Raw genomic sequence first — 23,428 nt, 5'->3', positions numbered from 1 at the left:
AGGTGGCACAGGTCATGAGATACCTCCTAATGTCGTGTCAGATCTCTTTTTATCTGGCGTAGAGTAGAGGGTCTGGTATGAACTCAACAAATTTTCGTGACTGCCCAGCAGCAATACTGAGCTATGCTGCCTCTCTAGCCACCATAATTTCAAAAGTGTTTCTGGTGCTGGATTTTGTACACAAACTGACCTCTCGATGATATCCCATGTCGAGGGATGTGGGAGGCCAAATTATCCACTCGAACTGTCCAGAATGTTCTTCAAACTAATCACGAACAGTTACGGCCCGCTGACATGGCGCATTCTCTTCCAAAATGTTTCATCGTTGTTTGGGAACATGAAGTCCATGAATGGCTGCAAATGGTCTCCAGGTACCCGAACATAACCATTTCCAGTCAATGATCGGTTCGGTTGTACCAGAGGACCCAGTCCATTCCTTATAAACACAGCCCACACCATTATAAAGCTACCATCAGCTTGCACAGTGTCTTCTTCACGACTCGGTCCATCGCGTCATGGGGTCTATGCCAAACTCGAACCATACGATCAGCTCTTACCAAGCGAATTCGGGACTCATGTGACCAGGCTATGTCTTTCCATTCGTCTAGCGTACAACTGATGTGGCGCCAAGCCCAGAAGACGCGCTGCAGGCGATATCGGACTGTTTCCAAAAGTACTCGCCATCGGCCGTCTGCTGTCGTAGCCCACGTGCTTGTCTCTTAGCAGCGACAAATCTACACAAACGCTGCTGCTTCTATCGTTAAGTGAAGGCCGCCAGGCACTGCGTTGACTGTGGATCTTGGAATACTGAACTCCCCAACGATTTCCGAAATGTAATGTCCCATGCGTCTAGTTGTAACTACCATTTCGCGTTCAGAGTCTGTTAATTCAACTGAGTACAAATGACAACTCCGCCAATGCCTTGTGTTCACGATACTACCGCCTTCTGTATGTGTACGTATCGCCGTCCCATGACATTTGTCACCTTAGTGTACAGATGCTTATATACTTAACATCTTAGAGTACAAAGGTATGGGAAAATGTTTCTATAAACGTTTTATAGATACAGTACTTCACAATTTTGTATTCGATTAACTTGGCGTTATATATCATCAGGGCTGTCTTCGATCAGCCCAGTGTTGTAGAAAGCTACGAATACATGTTGTGACTTTTCTTGTTGATTATCACCCTTTTTCCTATACCCACCTCAGCCCTATCCCTATGAGTGAAATGTAATCAGAATAGATACAGTACTTCACAATTAAACTTGGCGTTATATGTCATCAGGACTGTCTTCGATCAGCCCAGTGTTGTAAAAAGCTAGAAATACCTGTTGCGATTTTTCTTGTTGATTATCACCCTTTTTTCTATTCCCGCCTCAGCCCTATCGCTATGAGTGAAATGTTACCAGGACTATCACCAGTCAACTGATCCAGGTAACTACGGATCACACACCAATATCTGTCGTTTTCAACCACTTTTACATTTCAGTCCCCCCTCTCCCCAAACCTCGCTCCACCCTTACACGAAATTCGGGGTTTCTTATCCATACTATAATTTCTTCCCTTCTTACCATCTACCCCTCTCTCGTGAGTGTTTCATATCCACAACTCTTTTTTGTCATCAACTAAATTATATATTTGCTTGAAATCGTTGAAGTTGTTCCAGAGATGCGTGTTGCTTCTCACCCCATTCCCGTCTCTATGGCCACACCTGGATGATGCTTGGTAGAATGTCATCCGATCACTATATTTGTGCAGACAATCAGTGATATATGTACAAAGTTGTTTGGTTGAACATCTGGCAACGTGGCGAATTTTCAAAGTTGCTTGGTTGAACAGCGGACAATGTGTCAAATTTTCAGCGTACCCTAGTAATTTACATTTGTAGCTATCAAATTATGACACCGATTTCCCTTTTTTGTCCGTGTATTTTCTTTTTCCTGTGTCACTGGAAGGAGCCTTCTAAGAGGACTTCAAGGAAATAACGTGCGTGGAACTTGATTTCGCAGTAACGAGATAATAGCGCCCAAAATCATCGTCCCACCTTCAGGAGAAGAAATCTCTGAAACGCCTGCCCTACAGTACCAATTGTAAGTAAATATGTATTTCTGGTACAGTTCGTGTGACTTTTATTATGACTGTTTTATCAAGTGCTGAAAATGCTAATCTTCAGCCGAGGCACATGCTATAAAATAATTCCTTATCTCTGCACTGGCCCGTGTTATATGCCATTCCAAGTCTTGTGGATTTTCATATACACTCCGCAAGCGACTGTACAATTGAAACTTCTTAACTTATTTTTCAATCTGAAGAGTAAAACAGAACGTACTGATTCTCTTTACTTACTCTTGTCATTTCAACACTGATATACAGAATTTGCCCTGACTAACAGAACTCAAAAATTTCCTATACAGTAATTGGCCACAATATTCAACGGGACCATGATCTGATTGCTCAAAAATTATAACCTGAATTCAAATAATTAATACAAAAGAATGTCCCTCAATTAGTAGAAATCCTAACAATAACCTATACATTTTATAATTCACTTACCTCACAAAAAATCTTCATTACCCGAACTACAGCAATGCCACAAGCACCAATACTGCCAGCTAAATAAAAGATTCTAACTACTGAAGGCTCTAACTACAAATAGGCAAGTGGTTAGCAAAGGAAAGATTTTGTATTTACCTGAATAATGTGACAACCAGCTCAAAAATCATATGATCATCAGTAATAAGCCTCAATGACACATATACATTCAGACCATCCGCTCGCGCTAATACTGCAAACCTCCAACACTGCTAATCATTAACCTCTAACCACCATTACTGCTGACTACTCACTCCCAATTTCCATCACTGCTGGCTGTTCACCTCCAACCCCAAGTCCGACAAGCGACAGATAGTCACTAGGTTCGTTTGAACAGTTACCAGACAGTGCCAGACAACAGGCTGTATTGCGCATGCGCAGTTAAATGACGTAGGCAGCCCGTGCTCGGTGCTTGCTCTGCTCATACGCTTTTCGTCGCATTTCTGTGTGGAATTTCGTGCGTGGTGGGGCCTCACGTGACCATGTGCAGCCCTGCGACATGTTGTTGAGAGGACACACAGAATTGTAATAAAAACAATTGTTTTATCATATCCCACCCACATAAAGGATGCAAATAAGGAAGCAGTTCTTGGCATAATATCATTTCAAAACTAGACTTCACTATAACATTTTGCTATGGGGTGACTTAGACAGATTTTTTTTTTTTAATTCGTTCTCTGCAGTATTGTTATGTAGCATTTTCAATCAGGTTTACATCTATACAGCACTGCAAAAAGCTAGTAGGATAGAATACAAATTTCTTGAAAAAAAAAGAAAGAAACAGTTTCTTGAGTAGCTTACACCAGAATAAAGGAGAATAAATTTCATGACTATTTCAAAATGTGTAAAAAATTAACAAGGTTGTCTGTGAGGCAAAGAAACTGTGCAACTGACAGTTTATGTTCTACTCAAGGAATAAATATAAAGCCACCTGGGGAGTTAAAACGATAAAACACGGTATGCTGCCAGTCTACAATTTAGCATAGAATGGCATTCTGTAAATTTAAAATGTAAACACAAATTAAGAAATAACTTCAGGCTTAAGGAAAGACCTCGACAGATGCCTCGTGATCGAGAAACACTGTTTCACAGAAGGCAGATTTGTAAAATTCTGGCCGGCCGCTGTGACCGAGCGATTCTAGGCGTCTCAGTCCGGAACCGCGCTGCTGCTACGGTCGCAGATTCGAATCCTGCCTCGGGCATGGATGTGTGTGATGTCCTTAGGTTAGTTAGCTTTAAGTAGTTTTAAGTCCAGGGGACTGATGACTTCAGATGTTAAGTCCCATAGTGGTTAGTGCCATTTTTTTTTTTTTGTAAAATTCTGCTACAGCTGTCAATATATTTGAAACTAAATATTTAGTTCAAAACTACTGACCAAATTTGCCTACTTAGTTAGCTTCAAGTCAATGTTTACGAATGTTCGTACGTATATAGCATTAAGAGATCTTACAGTGCCATAAAATGAACAGGATATCATAGACTACTCCAGCAGCATCGGAATTTCATAAACCATACTAAAATGCTTCATTCCGCGTAACTGTACATTTCTATGTCCAGATGCACTCTGAAATACCTGATATTCAGCTTTCCTATGTGGTTTTCGTGATATGAATTTTCTTGGAGGTCCAGTACTGTATTCTCATGTTTGGTTCTTTATTATGGTATAATGTCATTCGTCACAGAAAATGAAAATTTGCACTTGAAATTGAACGAAGTTGAAAGTAGCCAATAGTGCGGAATGAAACACTTCGTTTCAAATGAACTAACTGCTTCAGCGGGAAACAATTAATAGAAGCAAATTTCTCTACAAAACAGACAGAAATAGCTTCATTAAGACATTCATGGTTGATTGCTAATAACGTGGAAATAATATAAAATCAAAAAATTGAAACTACTAACTTATTTTGGTCTTTCATGATTATGAGAAAGTATATTTAATTCACTTGATGGCTCCCGGCCACAAAAATCTGTCTTGTTTTCATTTGACGTGGGAGCTGTAAACAAAGAGACCAGCAATATCACGAAACACATTCACGGGTCACGTGGAGAAGGACGCCCCCACTATAACTCAGTTTGCTCTGCGCAAGCGCGAATCTGGTAGCTTGGGCGCGTCGGAAAATTTTTTACCGGTACTATCTGGCTACTTGCTGCTACTGCTCATACGGCAAACAGCCAAGCCTCCAGTAGCCAGAGCTGGCCAGTGTGGCTGAGCGGCTCCAGGGGCTTCAGTCTGGAACCCCACTACCGCTACGGTCGCAGGTTCGAATCGTGCTTCGGACGTGGATGTGTGTGATGTAACTAGGTTAGTTAGGTTTAAGTACTTCTAAGTTCTAGGGGACTGATGACCTGAGATGTTAAGTCCCATAGTGCTCAGAGCCATTTGAACCTTTCAAATAGCCAGAAGCGGGAGAAGGCAATGCTCATACGCCAATTCAGCTATGCGCATGCGCACGAGCCCGCTGGTAAGTGCTCATACGAACCTTCTTACAGACTGCGCACAGCGCAGTCAGAGATTCAATACAGAGCGCTACATAATGCTACCAACATACAGACACATAAACAGCCTACTTACATAACGAATGGTGGAAGATACACTGATCAACCAGAACATTATGACCATTGACCTACTATCGATATAAACCCGTCCAGGTGGTAGGGTCACCTGACAAGGAATGACTGCTAGTCGGACATGTGCATATGCATGTAGGATAAGTGAGCGTACTGTCCCTGTGTAGAATGGGGAAGGTGCTCGATCTCTCTGAGTTTGACCGAGGGCAGGTTGTGACATCCGCGAGGTTCGGCACGAGCATTTCGGAAACCGCACGACTTGGCGGGTGTTCGGGGAGTGCTGTGAAGAGTGTCTTCAACACACAGCGAAACTAAGGTGAAGCCACGTCCAGACGTCGTGGGGTTGGGTGGCCACCCCTCATTACAGGTGTCGGCCGTCGTTGGCTGGACAGACTGGTAAAACAGGACAGGCGGCGAACTGTGGTGGAACTAACATCAGACTTTAGTGCTGGAGAGAGTACAAGCGTGTCTGAACAGCGCACCGAACACTCGGAAAGATGGGCTTCCGCAGCCGATGGGCCATGTGCCAATGTCAACACCACGAAATCGGCAACTACGACTCAAAATGGCACATGACCATCGCCAATGGACATTGGAACAGTGTCAGAGAGCTGCATTGTCTGACGAATCCCGATGCCTTCTTCATCATTTCGATGGAAGGGGGCGATTCCGTCGTCTTCCAGGGGAATGGCTCCTTGACAACTGTACTGGCAGCGCCTCCATTATTCTCTGGGGAACATTCTCGTGGGCATCCAAGAGTCCAATGGAGCTCGTGCAAGGTACTGTGACGGCCAAGGAGTATTGTACACTCGTTGGAGACCGAGTACGCCGCTTCATGACGATCATGGAGAGAAGTCTTCCGAAGTAAGAGTGATTTCAGGTGTGCCGTCGGGGAGGGTCATAGGATCGTTGCTATTCACAATGTATATAAATGACCTTGTGCATAACATCTGAAGTTCCCTGAGGCTTTTTGTGGATGATGCTGTAGTATATCGAGAGGTTGTAACAATGGAAAATTGTACTGAAATGCAGGAGGATCTGCAACGAATTGACGCTTGGTGCAGGGAATTGCAACTGGATCTCAATGTAGACAAGTGTAATGTGCTGCGAATACATAGGAAGAAAGATCCTTTATCATTTAGCTGCAATACATCAGGTCAGCAACTGGAAGCAGTTAATTCCATAAATTAAATGGTTAAAATGGCTCTGGGCACTATGGGACTTAACATCTGAGGTCATCAGTCCCCTAGAACTTAGAACAACTTAAACCTAACTAACCTAAGGACATCACACACATCCATGCCCGAGGGAGGATTCGAACCTGCGACCGTAGCGGTCGCACGGTTCCAGACTGAAGCGCCTAGAACCGCTCGGCCACACCGGCCGGCTCCATAAATTATCTGGGAGTAGGCGTTAGGAGTGATTTAGTAAAGCCGGGCGAAGTGGCCGTGCGGTTAAAGGCGCTGCAGTCTGGGACCGCAAGACCGCTACGGTCGCAGGTTCGAATCCTGCCTCGGGCATGGATGTTTGTGATGTCCTTAGGTTAGTTAGGTTTAACTAGTTCTAAGTTCTAGGGGACTAATGACCTCAGCAGTTGAGTCCCATAGTGCTCAGAGCCATTTGAACCATTTGATTTAGTAAACCAGATACCAGACTGAGATTCATTGGAAGAATCCTAAGGAAATGCAGTCCGAAAACAAATGGAAGTAGGTTACAATACACTTGTTGACCCACTGCTTGAATAATGTTCACCGGTGTGGGATCCGTACTGGATAGGGTTGATAGAAGAGATAGAGAAGATCCAACGGAGAGCAGCGCGCTTCGTTACAGGATCATTTAGTAATCGCGAAAATGTTACGGAGATGATAGGTAAACTCCAGTGGAAGACTCTGCAAGAAAGACGCTCAGTAGCTCGATTCTGGCTTTTGTTGAAGTTTCGAGAACATACCTTCACCGAGGAGTCAAGCAGTATATTGCTCCCTCCTACGTATATCTCGCAAAGAGACCATGAGGATAAAATCAGAGAGATTAGAGCCCACACAGAGGCATACCGACAATCTTTCTATCCACTAACATTACGAGACTGGAATAGAAGGGAGAACCGATAGAGGTACTCAAGATACCCTCCGCCACACACCGTCAGGTGGTTTGCGGAGTATGGATGTAGATGTAGATCATGTTTCACGACAGCAGTGGTAATTTCGTCACGATAATGCGGCATGTCACAAGGCCAGGAGTGTGATGCAGTGGTTCGAAGAACGCAGTGGCGAGTTCTAATTGATGTGCTGGCCCTCCATCTCCCAAGATCTGACCCGATCGAACACATCTGGAATATGATTGAACGTGGCGTCAAAGCTCATCGCCCTCCTCCCTCGAATTTAAAGAAATTAGGTCACTTGCGTGTGCAGATGTGGTGCCATCTTCCTCTAGCGACCTACCAAGACCACTTTGCTTCCATGCCATGAGGCGTCGCCGCTGTGATCCGTGCCAAAGGCTATTAGGTACGTGCTCATCGTGTTCATCTATATCTACATCTACATCCATACTCCGCAAGCCAGCTGACGGTGTGTGGCGGGGGTTCCCTGAGTACCTCTATCGGTTCTCCCTTTTATTCCAGTCTCGTATTGTTCGCGGAAAGAAGGATTGTCGGTATGCTTCTGTGTGGGCTCTAATCTCTCTTATTTTATCCTCATGGTCTCTTCGCGAGATATACGTAGGAGGAAGCAATATACTGCTTGACTCCTCGGAGAAGGTACGCTCTCGAAACCCCAACAAAAGCCCGCACCGAGCTACTGAGCGTCTCTCCTGCAGAGTCTTCCACTGGAGTTTATCTATCATCTCCGTAACGCCTTCGCGATTACTAAATGATCCTGTAACGAAGCGCGCTGCTCTCCGTTGGATCTTCTCTATCTCTTCTATCAACCCTATCTGGTACGGATCGCACACTGCTGAGCAGTATTCAAGCAGTGGGCGAACAAGCGTACTGTAACCTACTTCCTTTGTTTTCGGATTGCATTTCCTTAGGATTCTTCCAACGAATCTCAGTCTGGCATCTGCTTTACCGACGATCAACTTTATATGATCATTCCATTTTAAATCACTCCGAATGCGTACTCCCAGATAATTTATGGAATTAACTGCTTCCAGTTGCTGACCTGCTATTTTGTAGCTAAATGGTAAGGGATCTATCTCTCTATGTATTCGCAGCACATTACACTTGTCTACATTGACATTCAATTGCCATTCCCTGCACCATGCGTCAATTCGCTGCAGATCCTCCTGCATTTCAGTACAATTTTCCATTGTTACAACCTCTCGATACACCACAGCATCATCTGCAAAAAGCCTCAGTGAACTTCCGATGTCATCCACAAGGTCATTTATGTATGTTGTGAATACCAACGGTCCTATGACAGTCCCCTGCGACACACCTGAAATCACTCTTACTTCGGAAGACTTCTCTCCATTGAGAATGACATGCTGCGTTCTGTTATCTAGGAACTCCTCAATCCAATCACACAATTGGTCTGATAGTCCATATGCTCTTACATTGTTCATTAAACCACTGTGGGGAACTGTATCGAACGCCTTGCGGAAGTCAAGAAACACGGCATCTACCTGTGAACCCGTGTCTATGGCCCTCCGAGTCTCGTGGACGAATAGCGAGCGCGAGCTGCGTTTCACACGACCGTCTGTTTCGAAACCCATGCTGATTCCTACAGAGTAGATTTCTAGTCTCCAGAAAAGTCATTATGCTCGAACATAATACGTGTTCCAAAATTCTACAACTGATCGACCTTAGAGATATAGGTCTATAGTTCTGCACACCTGTTCGACGTCCCATCTTGAAAACGGGGATGACCTGTGCCCTTTTCCAATTCTTTGGAACTCTACGCTCTCCTAGAGACCTGCGGTACACCGCTGCAAGAAGGGGGGCAAATTCCTTCGCGTACTCTGTGTAAAATCGAACTGGTATCCCATCAGGTCCAGCGGCCTTTTCTCTTTTGAGCGATTTTAATTGTTTCCCAACCCTCTGTCGTCTATTTCGATATTTACCACTTTGTCATCTGTGCGACAATCTAGACAAGGAACTACAGTGCAGTCTTCCTCTGTGAAACAGCTTTGGAAAAAGACATTTAGTATTTTGGCCTTTAGTCTGTCATCCTCTGTTTCAGTACCATTTTGGTCACAGAGTGTCTGGACATTTTGTTTTGATCCACCTACCGCTTTGACATAAGACCAAAATGTCTTAGGATTTTCTGCCAAGTCAGTACATAGAACTTTACTTTCGAATTCATTGAACGCCTCTCGCATAGCCCTCCTCCCACTACATTTTTCTTCGCGTAGTTTTTGTTTGTCTGCAAGGCTTTGGCTACGTTTATGTTTGCTGTGAAGTTCCCTTTGCTTTCGCTGCAGTTTTCTAACTCGGTTGTTGTACCACGGAGGCTCTTTTCCATCTCTTACGATCTTGCTTGGCACATACTCATCTAACGCATATTGTACGATGGTTTTGAACTTTGTCCACTGATCCTCAACACTATCTGTACTTGAGACAAAACTTTTGTGTTGAGCCGTCAGGTACTCTGTAATCTGCTTTTTGTCACTTTTGCTAAACAGAAAATTCTTCCTACCTTTTTTACTATTTCTATTTACGGCTGAAGTCATCGATGCAGTAACCGCTTTATGATCGCTGATTCCCTGTTCTGCGTTAACTGTTTCAAATAGTTTGGGTCTGTTTGTCACCAGAAGGTCTAATATGTTATCGCCACGAGTCGGTTCTCTGTTTAACTGCTCAAGGTAGTTTTCAGATAAAGCACTTAAAAAAATTTCACTGGATTCTTTGTCCCTGCCACCCGTTATGAACGTTTGAGTCTCCCAGTCTATATCCGGCAAATTAAAATCTCCTCCCAGAACTATAACATGGTGAGGAAATCTACTCGAAATATTTTCCAAATTATCCTTCAGGTGCTCAGCCACAACAGCTGCTGAGCCAGGGGGCCTACAGAGACATCCAATTACCATGTCTGAGCCTGCTTTAACCGTGTCCTTCACCCAAATCATTTCACATTTCGGATCTCCATTAATTTCTTTCGATACTATTGCACTTCTTATCGCTATATTAACGCCTCCCCCTCGCTGTCCAGCCTGTCTCTGCGGTATACATTCCAATCTGAGTTTAGGATTTCATTACTGTTTACGTCTGGTTTCAGCCAACTTTCTGTCCCTAGTACTATATGGGCGTTGTGACCGATTATTAATGAGAGCAGTTCTGAGACCTTTCTATAGACGCTCCTGTTCTGGGTGCTCAGTGTACATCGCATCAAGGTCATACATTTTCTTTCCTATTCCATCCCTCTGCAGAGCGATGGAAAATGATTGTGTGTGTATGCCTCTGTACATGCCCTAACCTTGCCTTCGAATACAGGTTTTCTAACTTACCTAACAAGGTCTCACGACAGCTAGGCAGGTCTTTCTTCCAAGGTTCCCCGTTTAAATTAGCAGAGCGTATCTGTAACATTTTAACTGGAACTATACAGACCCTTAACATATCCTATCAGCGCGCCTATGAATTCGTTTCGTGTCTGTTGGTAGGGAATCCAAATACTGGTACAGTTACAGTCGGTCGCAGTGGCGTCTTCCAGGCGATTTGCTTCACAGATGCATTGTACAGGGTGATTCAAAAAGAATACCACAACTTAAGGAATTTAAAACTCTGCAACGACAAAAGGCAGAGCTAAGCACTATCTGTCGGCGAATTAAGGGAGCTATAAAGTTTCATTTAGTTGTACATTTGTTCGCTTGAGGCGCTGTTGACTGGGCGTCAGCGTCAGTTGATGCTAAGATGGCGACCGCTCAACAGAAAGCTTTTTGTGTTATTGAGTACGGCAGAAGTGAATCGACGACAGTTGTTCAGCGTGCATTTCGAACGAAGTATGGTGTAAAACCTCCTGATAGGTGGTGTATTAAACGTTGGTATAAACAGTTTACAGAGAATGGGTGTTTGTGCAAAGGGAAAAGTTCTGGACGGCCGAGAACGAGTGATGAAAATGTAGCAAGCATCCAGCAAGCATTTGTTCGCAGCCCAGGAAAATCGACTCGCAGAGCTAGCAGAGAGCTGCAAATTCCACAATCAACTGTATGGAGAGTCCTACGAAAAAGGTTAGTTATGAAACCTTATCGTCTGAAATTGGTTCAAGCACTGTCTGCAGCTGATAAGATTAAAAGAATCGATTTCTGTGATTTTATCCTTGCTCAAATGGAAACAGATGAATCTTTCGTTTCAAAGATTGTGTTCAGTGATGAAGCAACTTTCCATACTAACGGGAAAGTCAACCGTCACAATGTCTGTATATGGGGCACTGAGAATCCGCGGGAAACAACTCAGTATGAACGTGACTCGCCTAAGGTGAACGTTTTCTGTGCCATTTCAGCCAATAAAGTTTTTGGTCCCTTTTTCTTCGAAGGTGCTACTGTAACTGGACTACAGTATCTGGAGATGTTAGAGAATTGGCTGTTCCCTCAGCTCGAACAAGAAGCACAACAATTCATATTTCAGCAGGATGGAGCGCCACCACATTGGCACTATCTGTCCGTAACTACCTGAACGTCAACTACCCAAGGCGATGGATCGGCCGCCAGGCAGCCCGTGACAGAGCACTTCATCACTGGCCTCCAAGAAGCCCTGATCTTACCCCCTGAGATTTTTTCTTATGGGGGTATGTTAAGGATATGGTGTTTCGGCCACCTCTCCCATCCACCATTGATGATTTGAAACGAGAAATAACAGCAGCTATCCAAACTGTTACGCCTGATATGCTACAGAGAGTGTGGAACGAGTTGGAGTATCGGGTTGATATTGCTCGTGTGTCTGGAGGGGGCCATATTGAACATCTCTGAACTTGTTTTTGAGTGAAAAAAAACCTTTTTAAATACTCTTTGTAATGATGTATAACAGAAGGTTATATTATGTTTCTTTCATTAAATACACATTTTTAAAGTTGTGGTATTCTTTTTGAATCACCCTGTATTTTCCAAAACACTTCCAGCAACCTTACTAGTACCGTCTTTACGAGACGACCCCATTTCCTGTCACTTTTTACTATCACCTCAATATATTAATACAATGTGACACGCCGAAGATGTTCACCACTAATCTTGTAATCAATATACTAGCGATGATTTTATCTTGGAACTCTTCCATTTGGTCCGTGTTTGCATAGAAAAACAGTAATATCATAAATTGAGTCCGCCTTGATGCAAAACACCTTCTTATTCGTTTATTTCTTTATTATCCCAAACTATAGTGTCGGCGACAAATATCACCACCAACAGTGGGGTTTTCGAATCTAAAACATGGAGAAAATAGCATGGTTATACAAACACAGTAAAACATTATTACATTTTTACTATTCGTCTTTTGAAATATAGTTTGCTATGGACACTTTCATATTACCTTATTTATTGTATGTTACAGCATGTCTTAAGCAAGTGTTGGCGCTTTTGCCACATATTTTCTGTGCTTTTTTCTGTTGCCGTTTTTTACTTAGCGAACATCATGTCATCTGCAACCATGTGAGCGGCTGTTAGTAAAGAAAATACTAAAAGGTGAACTTCGTATGTCAGCAATATATACCTGGGGTTGTGGTAGTGTTGTGGGAACCAGTTATTTGTTCTGTACTGAGCTGTTACTTAGCTATTCGATTACTCACGTTCGTTGGATGGTGTGTGGCTGCTTTTATACACAGAAAAACAAAACTTTCGCACTTTGTTTCTGATCCAAAATATTACACCATCTTGCTGTTTGCGTGTGTCGCGAGAGGTGTATCGCATGTGGCGAGAAAGGCTATGAAAAACTGTAGCGCGAATTACGACGACTTCTGTTCATTATTTATGAGAGCTCTAAAAAGTGAGACGGCCGGTGTGGCCGTGCGGTTCTAGGCGCTTCAGCCTGGAACCGCGTGACCGCTACTGCGGCAGGTTCGAATCCTGCCTCGGGCATGGATGTTTGTGATGTCCTTAGGTTAGTTAGGTTTAAGTAGTCCTAAGTTCTAGGGGACTGATGACCACAGATGTTAAGTCCCGTAGTGCTCAGAGTCATTTGAACCATCTAAAAAGTGACAGCACACATTCAACTTCTGCAGAACATCTAATGAACAAAAACCATAACCCCACTAATATCGAAAACTATCTAAACATTCAGAGAAACAGCAACAGTCTATACCGACAACTAACAATAGAAGAAAATTACTACATACAAAAGGCTACAGTCGAAGGGAAAAATGTAATAAATGAAAACACATAACTTTGCAACAACACACTCTTTACAGCTCAGAGAGAACTGACCAAGGACACAGAACAGAAAGCACACACACGCAAAAGAACCACTTCCCCATCACACACAGAGACATAAATAATGAACAGAAGTCGTCGTAATTCGCGCTACAGTTTTTCATGGCCTTTCTCGCCACATGCGATACACCGCTCGCAACACACGCAAACAGCAAGATGGCGTAATATTCTGGATCAGAAACAAAGTCCGAAAGTTTCGTTATTCTGTGTATAAAAGCAGCCACACACCATCCTACGAACGTGAGTAAACGAATAGCTAAGTAATAGCTCAGTACAGAACAAATAACTGGCTCCCACAACACTGCCACAACCCCAAGTATATATTGCTGACATACGAAGTTCACCTTTTAGTATTTTCTTTACTAACAGCCGCTCACATGGTTGCAGTTGACATGATGTTCGCTAAGTAAAAAATGGAAACAGAAAAAAAAAGCACAGAAAATACGTCGCAAACAGCGCCAATAACTGCATAAAACATGCTGTAACATACAATAAATAAGATAGTATGAAAGTATTCATAGAAAACTATATTTCAAAAGACGAATAGTAAAAATGTAATAATGTTGTACTGTGTTTGTATAACCATGCTATTTTCTGCATGTTTTAGATTAAAAAAAAACCACTGATGATGGTGATATTCGTCGCCGAAATTAGTTTGAGATAATAAAGAAATAAACGAATAACAAGGCGTTTTGCATCAAGGCTGACTCAATTTCAGATATTATTGTTTTTCATATAATATTGGTCTGCGGACATGAGAGAAATGCTGCCCGCATCGGCAAGACGCTTATCCTCATACCAGTTTTCAGGTTCCTTATCCCCACTCGCATTCGAAAATGTTTAAAATCTTGTAAAGCAATTTAAGCCCTGAAAAAAAAGGCTTGTGCCTGTCCTGAATTTTTATTTTCTAAAGTCTGCACTCGGCTTTAATTGTAATTAAGTCTGGACGTATTGCAATGACAATTATATTAAATTTAAACTCACATTTTTCACATCGGTGCAGTACAAAACGTATTTGCTCCTTATTTATGTAGAAATCCATCAGATGAAAAGAAATTCCGTATCAGATATTTAGCATTTTACACATGATCTGTCATATTGTCGATACGGTCGGCAGACGATAACATACTGTCATAATTAATGAAGCAGATATTGCTCACTTTTCTGAGGTTAATATTCACTGCAGTGGGAATTCAAATTAAGTCGTGGCACAAGTTATCAAATGTTGCATACTGTTAAATGACAGCTACATAATTGGTTAATCATACGTAAATCAGTTACCACATTGCTAGATTATGTCAACATGATACCCTTGTCACAGTAACAAGCACTGCGTCGTGAACTTTTAAATACACTCCTGGAAATGGAAAAAAGAACACATTGACACCGGTGTGTCAGACCCACCATACTTGCTCCGGACACTGCGAGAGGGCTGTACAAGCAATGATCACACGCACGGCACAGCGGACACACCAGGAACCGCGGTGTTGGCCGTCGAATGGCGCTAGCTGCGCAGCATTTGTGCACCGCCGCCGTCAGTGTCAGCCAGTTTGCCGTGGCATACGGAGCTCCATCGCAGTCTTTAACACTGGTAGCATGCCGCGACAGCGTGGACGTGAACCGTATGTGCAGTTGACGGACTTTGAGCGAGGGCGTATAGTGGGCATGCGGGAGGCCGGGTGGGCGTACCGCCGAATTGCTCAACACGTGGGGCGTGAGGTCTCCACAGTACATCGATGTTGTCGCCAGTGGTCGGCGGAAGGTGCACGTGCCCGTCGCCCTGGGACCGGACCACAGCGACGCACGGATGCACGCCAAGACCGTAGGGTCCTACGCAGTGCCGTAGGGGACCGCACCGCCACTTCCCACCAAATTAGGGATACTGCTGCTCCTGGGGTATCGGCGAGGACCATTCGCAACCGTCTCCATGAAGCTGGGCTACGGTCCCGCACACCGTTAGGCCGTCTTCCGCTCACGCCCCAACATCGTGCAGCCCGCCTCCAGTGGTGTCGCGACAGGCGTGAATGGAGGGACGAATGGAGACGTGTCGTCTTCAGCGATGAGAGTCGCTTCTGCCTTGGTGCCAATGATGGTCGTATGCGTGTTTGGCGCCGTGCAGGTGAGCGCCACAATCAGGACTGCATACGACCGAGGCACACAGGGCCAACACCCGGCATCATGGTGTGGGGAGCGTTCTCCTACACTGGCCGCACACCACTGGTGATCGTCGAGGGGACACTGAATAGTGCACGGTACATCCAAACCGTCATCGAACCCATCGTTCTACCATTCCTAGGCCGGCAAGGGAACGTGCTGTTCCAACAGGACAATGCACGTCCGCATGTATCCCGTGCCACCCAACGGTCTCTAGAAGGTGTAAGTCAACTACCCTGGGCAGCAAGATCTCCGGATCTGTCCCCCATTGAGCATGTTTGGGACTGGATGAAGCGTCGTCTCACGCGGTCTGCACGTCCAGCACGAACGCTGGTCCAACTGAGGCGCCAGGTGGAAATGGCATGGCAAGCCGTTCCACAGGACTACATCCAGCATCTCTACGATCGTCTCCATGGGAGAATAGCAGCCTGCATTGCTGCGAAAGGTGGATATACACTGTACTAGTGCCGACATTGTGCATGCTCTGTTGCCTGTGTCTATGTGCCTGTGGTTCTGTCAGTGTGATCATGTGATGTATCTGACCCCAGGAAAGTGTCAATAAAGTTTCCCCTTCCTGGGACAATGAATTCACGGTGTTCTTATTTCAATTTCCAGGAGTGTATTCTTAACACAAACGTTGATAGGTTTACCGATTTCATACCGAATGTTATTTACGGCGTATGTAATTAACAGACAGAAGTGCGATTACGAAACGAAAATTCTAAAGAATAGCATGTCCTGGAAGAACCTAGTTATTGCGTTAAGGCTGCTTTTCGAGATTACATAATGACCTCTGTTACTGCAGAAAAAACAGGTATCAGATGCAGGGCAGCTGCTTATAGAAAGGAAATCGGATACACATTTAAAGGTGTGCGAAACCAGTAAGAAAAACATGTCACCACCACCTTCCAGCAAATGTTAACAACGCATATATCCGTCTCTAGGACGCTATACAGTTAAACCTATGTAGTGGGTCTCCATCCTCTGAAATAGAGAAAAACTGCAATTATAAAGTTCAATGAAATGTCTTAGAACAATTGATGCTCCGTTAGAAAAGAAATCATCTGGTAGTGAGCAGTCAAATCGGCAGGCACACCGCGGAGTACTGTCGCTTGCTGTGGACAATGGATGGTGTCTGCGCAGGGAGACGTGTAACGTGTCCCCCGCGCCTCACACGACCTCCCACCACATATTCGTAGCCTTAGGCAGGACGGGCTTCCCCGGCTGGACGAAAGATAAGATCGCGCCAATGCCTGTTGATGCAGGTCCCTTGGGTACAGCTAAAGTGGTCGTAGACAGATGCTAAGGGCGGGAATAGATTTCCGCTATGCCGGCCCGAGTGGCCGTGCGGTTCTAGGCGCTACAGTCTGGAACTGAGCGACCGCTATGGTCACAGGTTCGAATCCTGCCTCGGGCATGGATGTGTGTGATGTCCTTAGGTTTAATTAGTTCTAAGTTCTAGGCGACTGATGACCTCAGAAGTTAAGTCGCGTAGTGCTCAGAGCCATTTTTTTTACGCTTTACCTGGAACTTGCAAACATTCCAAGAATTCCCACAGGAGGCAGACACTTAAAAGATTCGTTTGAGCAGTTGCCAGAGAGCGTCAGAAAACAGGCGTTACTGCGCATGTCAGTTATGCTGCCGTAGGAATCCCGTGCTTAGCGTTTGGTCTGCTCGTACGCTTTTCGCAGCTTTTGGTATTTCGTGCGTGGTGGGGCATCATGTGGCGATGTGCATCACTGCGGCATGTTGTTGAGAGGACGTGCGGAGTTAGTACTTAGAGCAATTGTTTTATCATATCCCTCCCAGATAAAGGATGCAAATAAGCAAGCAGTTCCTGGCATAATATTCATTTCAAAACTAGACTCTGCAGCTCAAAGTATCGTAATATTTTGCTGTGTGATGACTTTAACATAGACTTTTTTATTCGTACTTTGCAATATTGTTACGTAGTATTTCCAATCATGTTTACATCTACACAGCGCTGCGAAAAGCTAATAAGAAGGATTACAAATTTCTTACAAAAATGAAAAAAAGTTCCTTGTGTAGCTTACACCAGAATAAAGGACAATAAATTATTCCATGACTATTTCAAACTGTATAAAAAATAAACCGGTTATCTGTGAGGCCAAGAAACCGTACAATTGGTAATTTATATTCTAACGTAGGAATAAATATAAAGTCATGTGGGGAGTTAAAATGATAACACACAGTGTGCTGCCAGTCTTCAGTCTACCATAAAATGTCATTCCATAAAGGTACGATGTAAACAATACAAATTAAGAAATAACGTCAGGCCTAGAGGACGCACTAGACAAGTGTCTTGTGATCGAAAAACATTGTGTTTCACGGAAGGGAGATATGTAAAATTCTGCTAAAGCTGTCAATACATATTTGCAACAAAATATTTAATTCAATACTACCGACCGAATTTGCCTGCTTAGTCAGCTTCAAGTGAATATTTACGTATCTTCGTACGTATATAGCATTAAGAGATCTTACAGTATCATAAAAGAAGCAGGACATCAGAGCCTCCTTCAAGGGCATCGGAATTTCGTAAGACATACTACAACCCTTAATTGGGGATTGAAGTGCCCATATGTATGTCCATATTCACACTGAAGTACCTGATATTCAGCTTTTCTAAAAATGGTTCCAAGCAATATGGGACTTAACATCTGAGGTCATCAGTCCCCTAGAACTTAGGACTACTTAAACCTGACTAACCTAAGGACATCACACACATCCATACCCGAGGCAGGATTCGAAGCTGGGACCGTAGCAACAGCGCCGTTCCGGACTGAATCGCCTTGAACCGCTTGGCCACAGCGGCCGGCAGCTTTTCTATGTGGTTCTCGGGATTCCAGGTTCTTGGAGCACCAGTACTGTAATATCTGATGTTTGATTCTTTATTGTGGTACACTGCCATACGTGCCAGAAAATGGAAATGAAAATGTGCGCATAAAATTTAACGAACTGTTGAAACTAGCCACTTGTGTGGAATAAAACATTTCGCTTCAAGTAAATTGACTATCTCGGCGGAAAAGATTAATCGAAGCAAATTTCTCTAGCAAACCGACAAAAATAACTTCATTAGTCTGCAAGATGAATAATGGTTTATTGCTGATAACGTAGCAATAATATAAAATCAGAAAAATGGAACTACTAACTTATTTCAGACTTCCGTGATTATGGGAATGTCTGTTAATTCACTTGATGGCTCCCGACCACAAAAATATATTTTGTTTTCGTTTGACGTGGGAGCTGTAAACTAAGAGAGAGCAGCAGTATCACGAAACGCATGCACGGGTCATGTGGAGAATGACCCTCCCACAACAACTCAGATTGCTCTGCGCACGCGCGAATCTGGCAGCTTGGGCGCGCCAGAATGTTTTTTTCCGGGTAGCATCTGGCTACTTGCTGCTGCTGCTCACACGGCTAACAGCCTCTCTTCAAGTAGTCAGAAGCAGGACAATGCACTGCTCACACGCGAATTCAGCTCTGCGCATGCACATGAGCCCGCCGGCAACTGCTCAAACGAACCTCAAGTTTTCAGCTAACATTGCAACAGATGTGTGGCGCTGATTCATGCAATGCCGTTCATTATCTGCAGGATATGCGCATACTCGAAGTCCTCGAACTATAGAGTCGGGAGACTATTTTGTCTCTGTACACCTCTAGATAAAAGTCCAAAGCTGTTAGGCTTGGTGAGCGAGCAGCCCATTCAACGTTTCCCAAACGACTGATCTAAAGAGTGTCCACATGTTCTGTTTAGATGATACGTAATTATCTGCGTGAATTGGGCCGGACTACAGCATGTAGGTACCGCATGGACTACTTTATGGACAGTGGGATGTCTTCCAATAACTGTGGCAGCAGATCTGTTAGGAGCTGTAGGACTCGTAACTGTCTAGAATGCCATCAATAAAACGAAAACCAATTATACCATCCACGAAAAGCTAACACCTCTGACTGACAGACTTAGATCACTGTTATCCACTTCTCTCAGTGAGGGTGGATTTCTGTCTGAACGTGGAAAGTATGAAGTGCTTTGGAATGTAGTATTGGCTGAAGACGGCATTGGCTGATACCAAACGAATATGCAGCTGCCTCGTAGTGACATGTGGATTGGGCGTTATCTCTGCTAAAGTATTAGTTGGTTTTCTTTCATCAGTTGCTGTTTTTTTTTTTCGTCAGCGTATCTTATTCTTTCAGTTTCTTGGAACATTTTTTATAATGTTTGCAAAGACAGATCGTAAGGGCTTCGCAAGATCAAGGTAGATTTCATCCTACCAACGCACACATGCTCTAACAGAAACGATTTTTCGGCTGTCGTTCACATTCTGAAAGGCAGAATAGCTTCACGATCAAGTTGTCTGATCACTACAACAGCAGACCACACACTGATGTCCTACAAGCGCGCAGGTAAACACAAGAATCATGTGTGAAACACAAGATTCCTTATATGGGACAGAGTAAAATAGACATTTGTGGGTTCAAATGGCTCTGAGCACTATGGGACTTAACTTCTGACGTCATCAGTCCCCTAGAACTTAGAACTACTTAAACCTAACTAACCTAAGGACATCACACACATCCATGCCCGAGGCAGCATTCGAACCTGCGACCGTAGCGGTCGCGCGGTTCCAGACTGTAGCGCCTAGAACCGCTCGGCCCTCCGGCCGGCAGACGTTTGTGGGACCTCTTCGCTTGCCATCAGGACAGTTGTTTGTGGCGTTCTTATCTTGTGATCAAGTTCCACATATGTTACGTCGTTGAAGTCCTTTTCGAAGGCTCTTTCCAATGCCGCAGAAAAAGTATATACTTCCATTAAAAAAGATCAAAGTCAGTGCAATAATTCGGCAAGTAGAAACGTAATAAATTACTTGTGTACGTGAGTGAATTCACCATGCCGTTTTCCAAAGCTTAGCGAAAACCACACATCGATGTATTTACTCTATTTGGATGGCTCTGCAGTAGCCTGTCTAAGCTGCATCACGCTGTCTACTGACATTCGTGGCAAAGAGTAAACGTAGTTCATAGTGACGTGGGCTAATATGCTTTTTGGGGACTGCTTCACTAAACTGAAACTTGGTAATGTACGTAGGTATGTTGCATAATTTGGATTACATCGCATACGCTGTTACAAGCGTCACGACTCGTCACGTTGCCTCGATGCAGGTGATTTTACTTATAGTCACATTAGTATATGAATTACGTCAGGAACAGTCAACTGCAGAAACAACCATCACATATGAAACGCAGGTGAACGATATACATCAGATATAACTTTCATAATTTTAAGTTTTCGGGGAAAAGAGCAGTGTTTTTCTTGCAAACCCAATTCAGTCAAGTAATTATAAGTAGTAGCTCCACATTAACAAAACTGCAACTCTGAGAGGAACAGCGGTCTGTTTGTTTCATTTAGAAATGACCAACAAGCATGAACAACATTGTTTAAAATTCCACTTGACCCTTGAATGAAAATGCAGGTTGTGTTTTTTAAAAGTGGAACCATATCATACAGAAAGCCAATTGATACTGCGCTACGTTAAAGACACAATGTGGACGATTGTACAATGATAATAATAATAATAATAACAATAACATTAATAACAAGGCAACAATGGGTTGCCGATGCTGTAGCAACAGCATACCACGTGGATTCAATACAGTAATTGGTCTTCTGCTGCGTTTAGTGTAAGCTGTTAGTTCTAACTCATGACTTTAACAACTTACCGTGTCACAGCCATCATCATCACAAGTTGTTGCGTTTATTGCTGCGTGTCGTGAGCCCAAGTACGAAGCTCTTCCATCCTGTACATTTACCAGTTTATCCTATATGCTGTTGAAGAGGTGGATCATCTCGATTTGGTCGCTCCACCTGCTTGCTGCACTTCCATTAGGTCACTTATCCTCGATCTTCCCATCTGTCATAATTTTCTATAGATTCTTTCTCATCTCTTCTAAGAATATGGCAAAAATATTGGAGAATTTTTTTGGTTGACACGAGAAGAAAGGGGTCTGGAAATACTGAATTGCTCAGCAATGGACACATTTCTTTTTTTTTCGCTCCATTTTATGCGCAGCACCCTGCGCCAGCACCAAATCTCAAATGTTTCAGTGCGCTACTTGTTCTTTACCCAAAGGCTCCATGTTTAGCAAACATAAAAGAGACAGAAAACAAGAGTGTTTCAACTAGCTGGACCTTTGAACGGTCAGTTATCACTCTATGCCACCAAATATAAGTGAGCTTTTTCACAGCCGCCCACTCTACCGTGATTCGTCTTCTTATCTCATTTTCACGGCTCCCCGTGTTGGATAAAGTTGACACAAGGTGGATGAAAGTGTGTACGAGTTCCAGTTCCTTTATCCGACCTTTGAGTTGGACCTGTGCCCCTCGTTCATGAGTCTGGATTTGCTGAGATTTGTGTCTAATCCATGTAATAGACTAATGTCCTTTACTTCAGTTAGTAGTTCAGCAAGTTCATCTTCGTCGCTGCTAAGACCACGGAGTCATCAGCAAATCGTACGTTGTTAATAGTTATACCATCAATTTATATGCTTTTAGTCCAATCATCGGTAGCATTCCTAATGGCGTATTCCGCATAGATGTTGTATAGTTGGTGGGACACAACAGAATCGTATCTAACACCTTTTGAAACATTGAAGAAATCATGTCTTCACAGCTGAGAGGCGATTATTGTATAGAATTCTAATCAGTGCTCTCAATGGTGGAGGGACACTGAACTCTGAAAGCACATGCCACAACTTTTCCCAGACAACTAGCCGTGTCTATAGCCCTCTGAATCTCGTGGACGAATAGTGCAAGCTGGGTTTCACACGATCGTCTTTTTCGAAACCCATGCTGATTCCTACAGAGTAGATTTCTAGTCTCCAGAAAAGTCATTATACTCGAACATAATACCTGTTCCAAAATTCTACAACTGATCGTCGTTAGAGATATGGGTCTATAGTTCCGCACATCTGTTCGACGTCCCTTCTTGAAAACGGAGATGACCTGTGCCCTTTTGCAATCTTTTGAAATGCTACGCTCTTCTAGAAACCTACGGTACACCGGTACACCGCTGCAAGAAGGGGGGCAAGTTCCTTCACGTACTGTGTGTGTCGCTCTTCTTAACAACACAGGCACTCCAATATAACATTAATGTTCACTAATAGGTGTCCGGATACTTTTGATGAAATACGGTACCTGTCTATTCACGTTCAGACGCTCTTGTGACAGTGTGATATTAGTTCTTCTTGTGGCTATGTGATGCCCGATTTCATATTAATTGGAAATTTTGTGACTATGGTGTTGAAAGTGGGGGAGTACGCTCAAATGTAGTAAGCACAGCAATTTGACTTTTTAAGTGGTGCAGCTTTTCAGAGGGTTTCGAAAGCTCGATGCCAAACCGCAATATCAATGAGTTGTTCTCTCATTCGCTCACGTTTATTTATCTATACTAGGGAATCGCAATGAGTAATAACTATTATTTGAAATTGTTTTTCACTGTAGAGTACCACGGTACTAAGAAACATACGTCAAACGAGCACTGTTGCCTGCTCCTTATCATAAATGTATTGTAGTCAACTGAAGATGAATAGCATGTGCTCGAATCCGGCAATGGTAATTAACTACAAAATGAATGAAACATTATTTTCACTCTAATGCCTGGTAGCTGTTTTACAAGTACCTTATTGTACAGTGGTAGCTACCTTGTGATCTACTGAAATACTATATTTAGTCTTCAAAATAGCTG

The sequence above is a fragment of the Schistocerca piceifrons genome, chromosome 2 (assembly GCF_021461385.2).
Source record: "Schistocerca piceifrons isolate TAMUIC-IGC-003096 chromosome 2, iqSchPice1.1, whole genome shotgun sequence".
NCBI classification, from domain to species: domain Eukaryota; kingdom Metazoa; phylum Arthropoda; class Insecta; order Orthoptera; family Acrididae; genus Schistocerca; species Schistocerca piceifrons.
Note: the sequence above shows the minus strand (reverse complement) of the source record.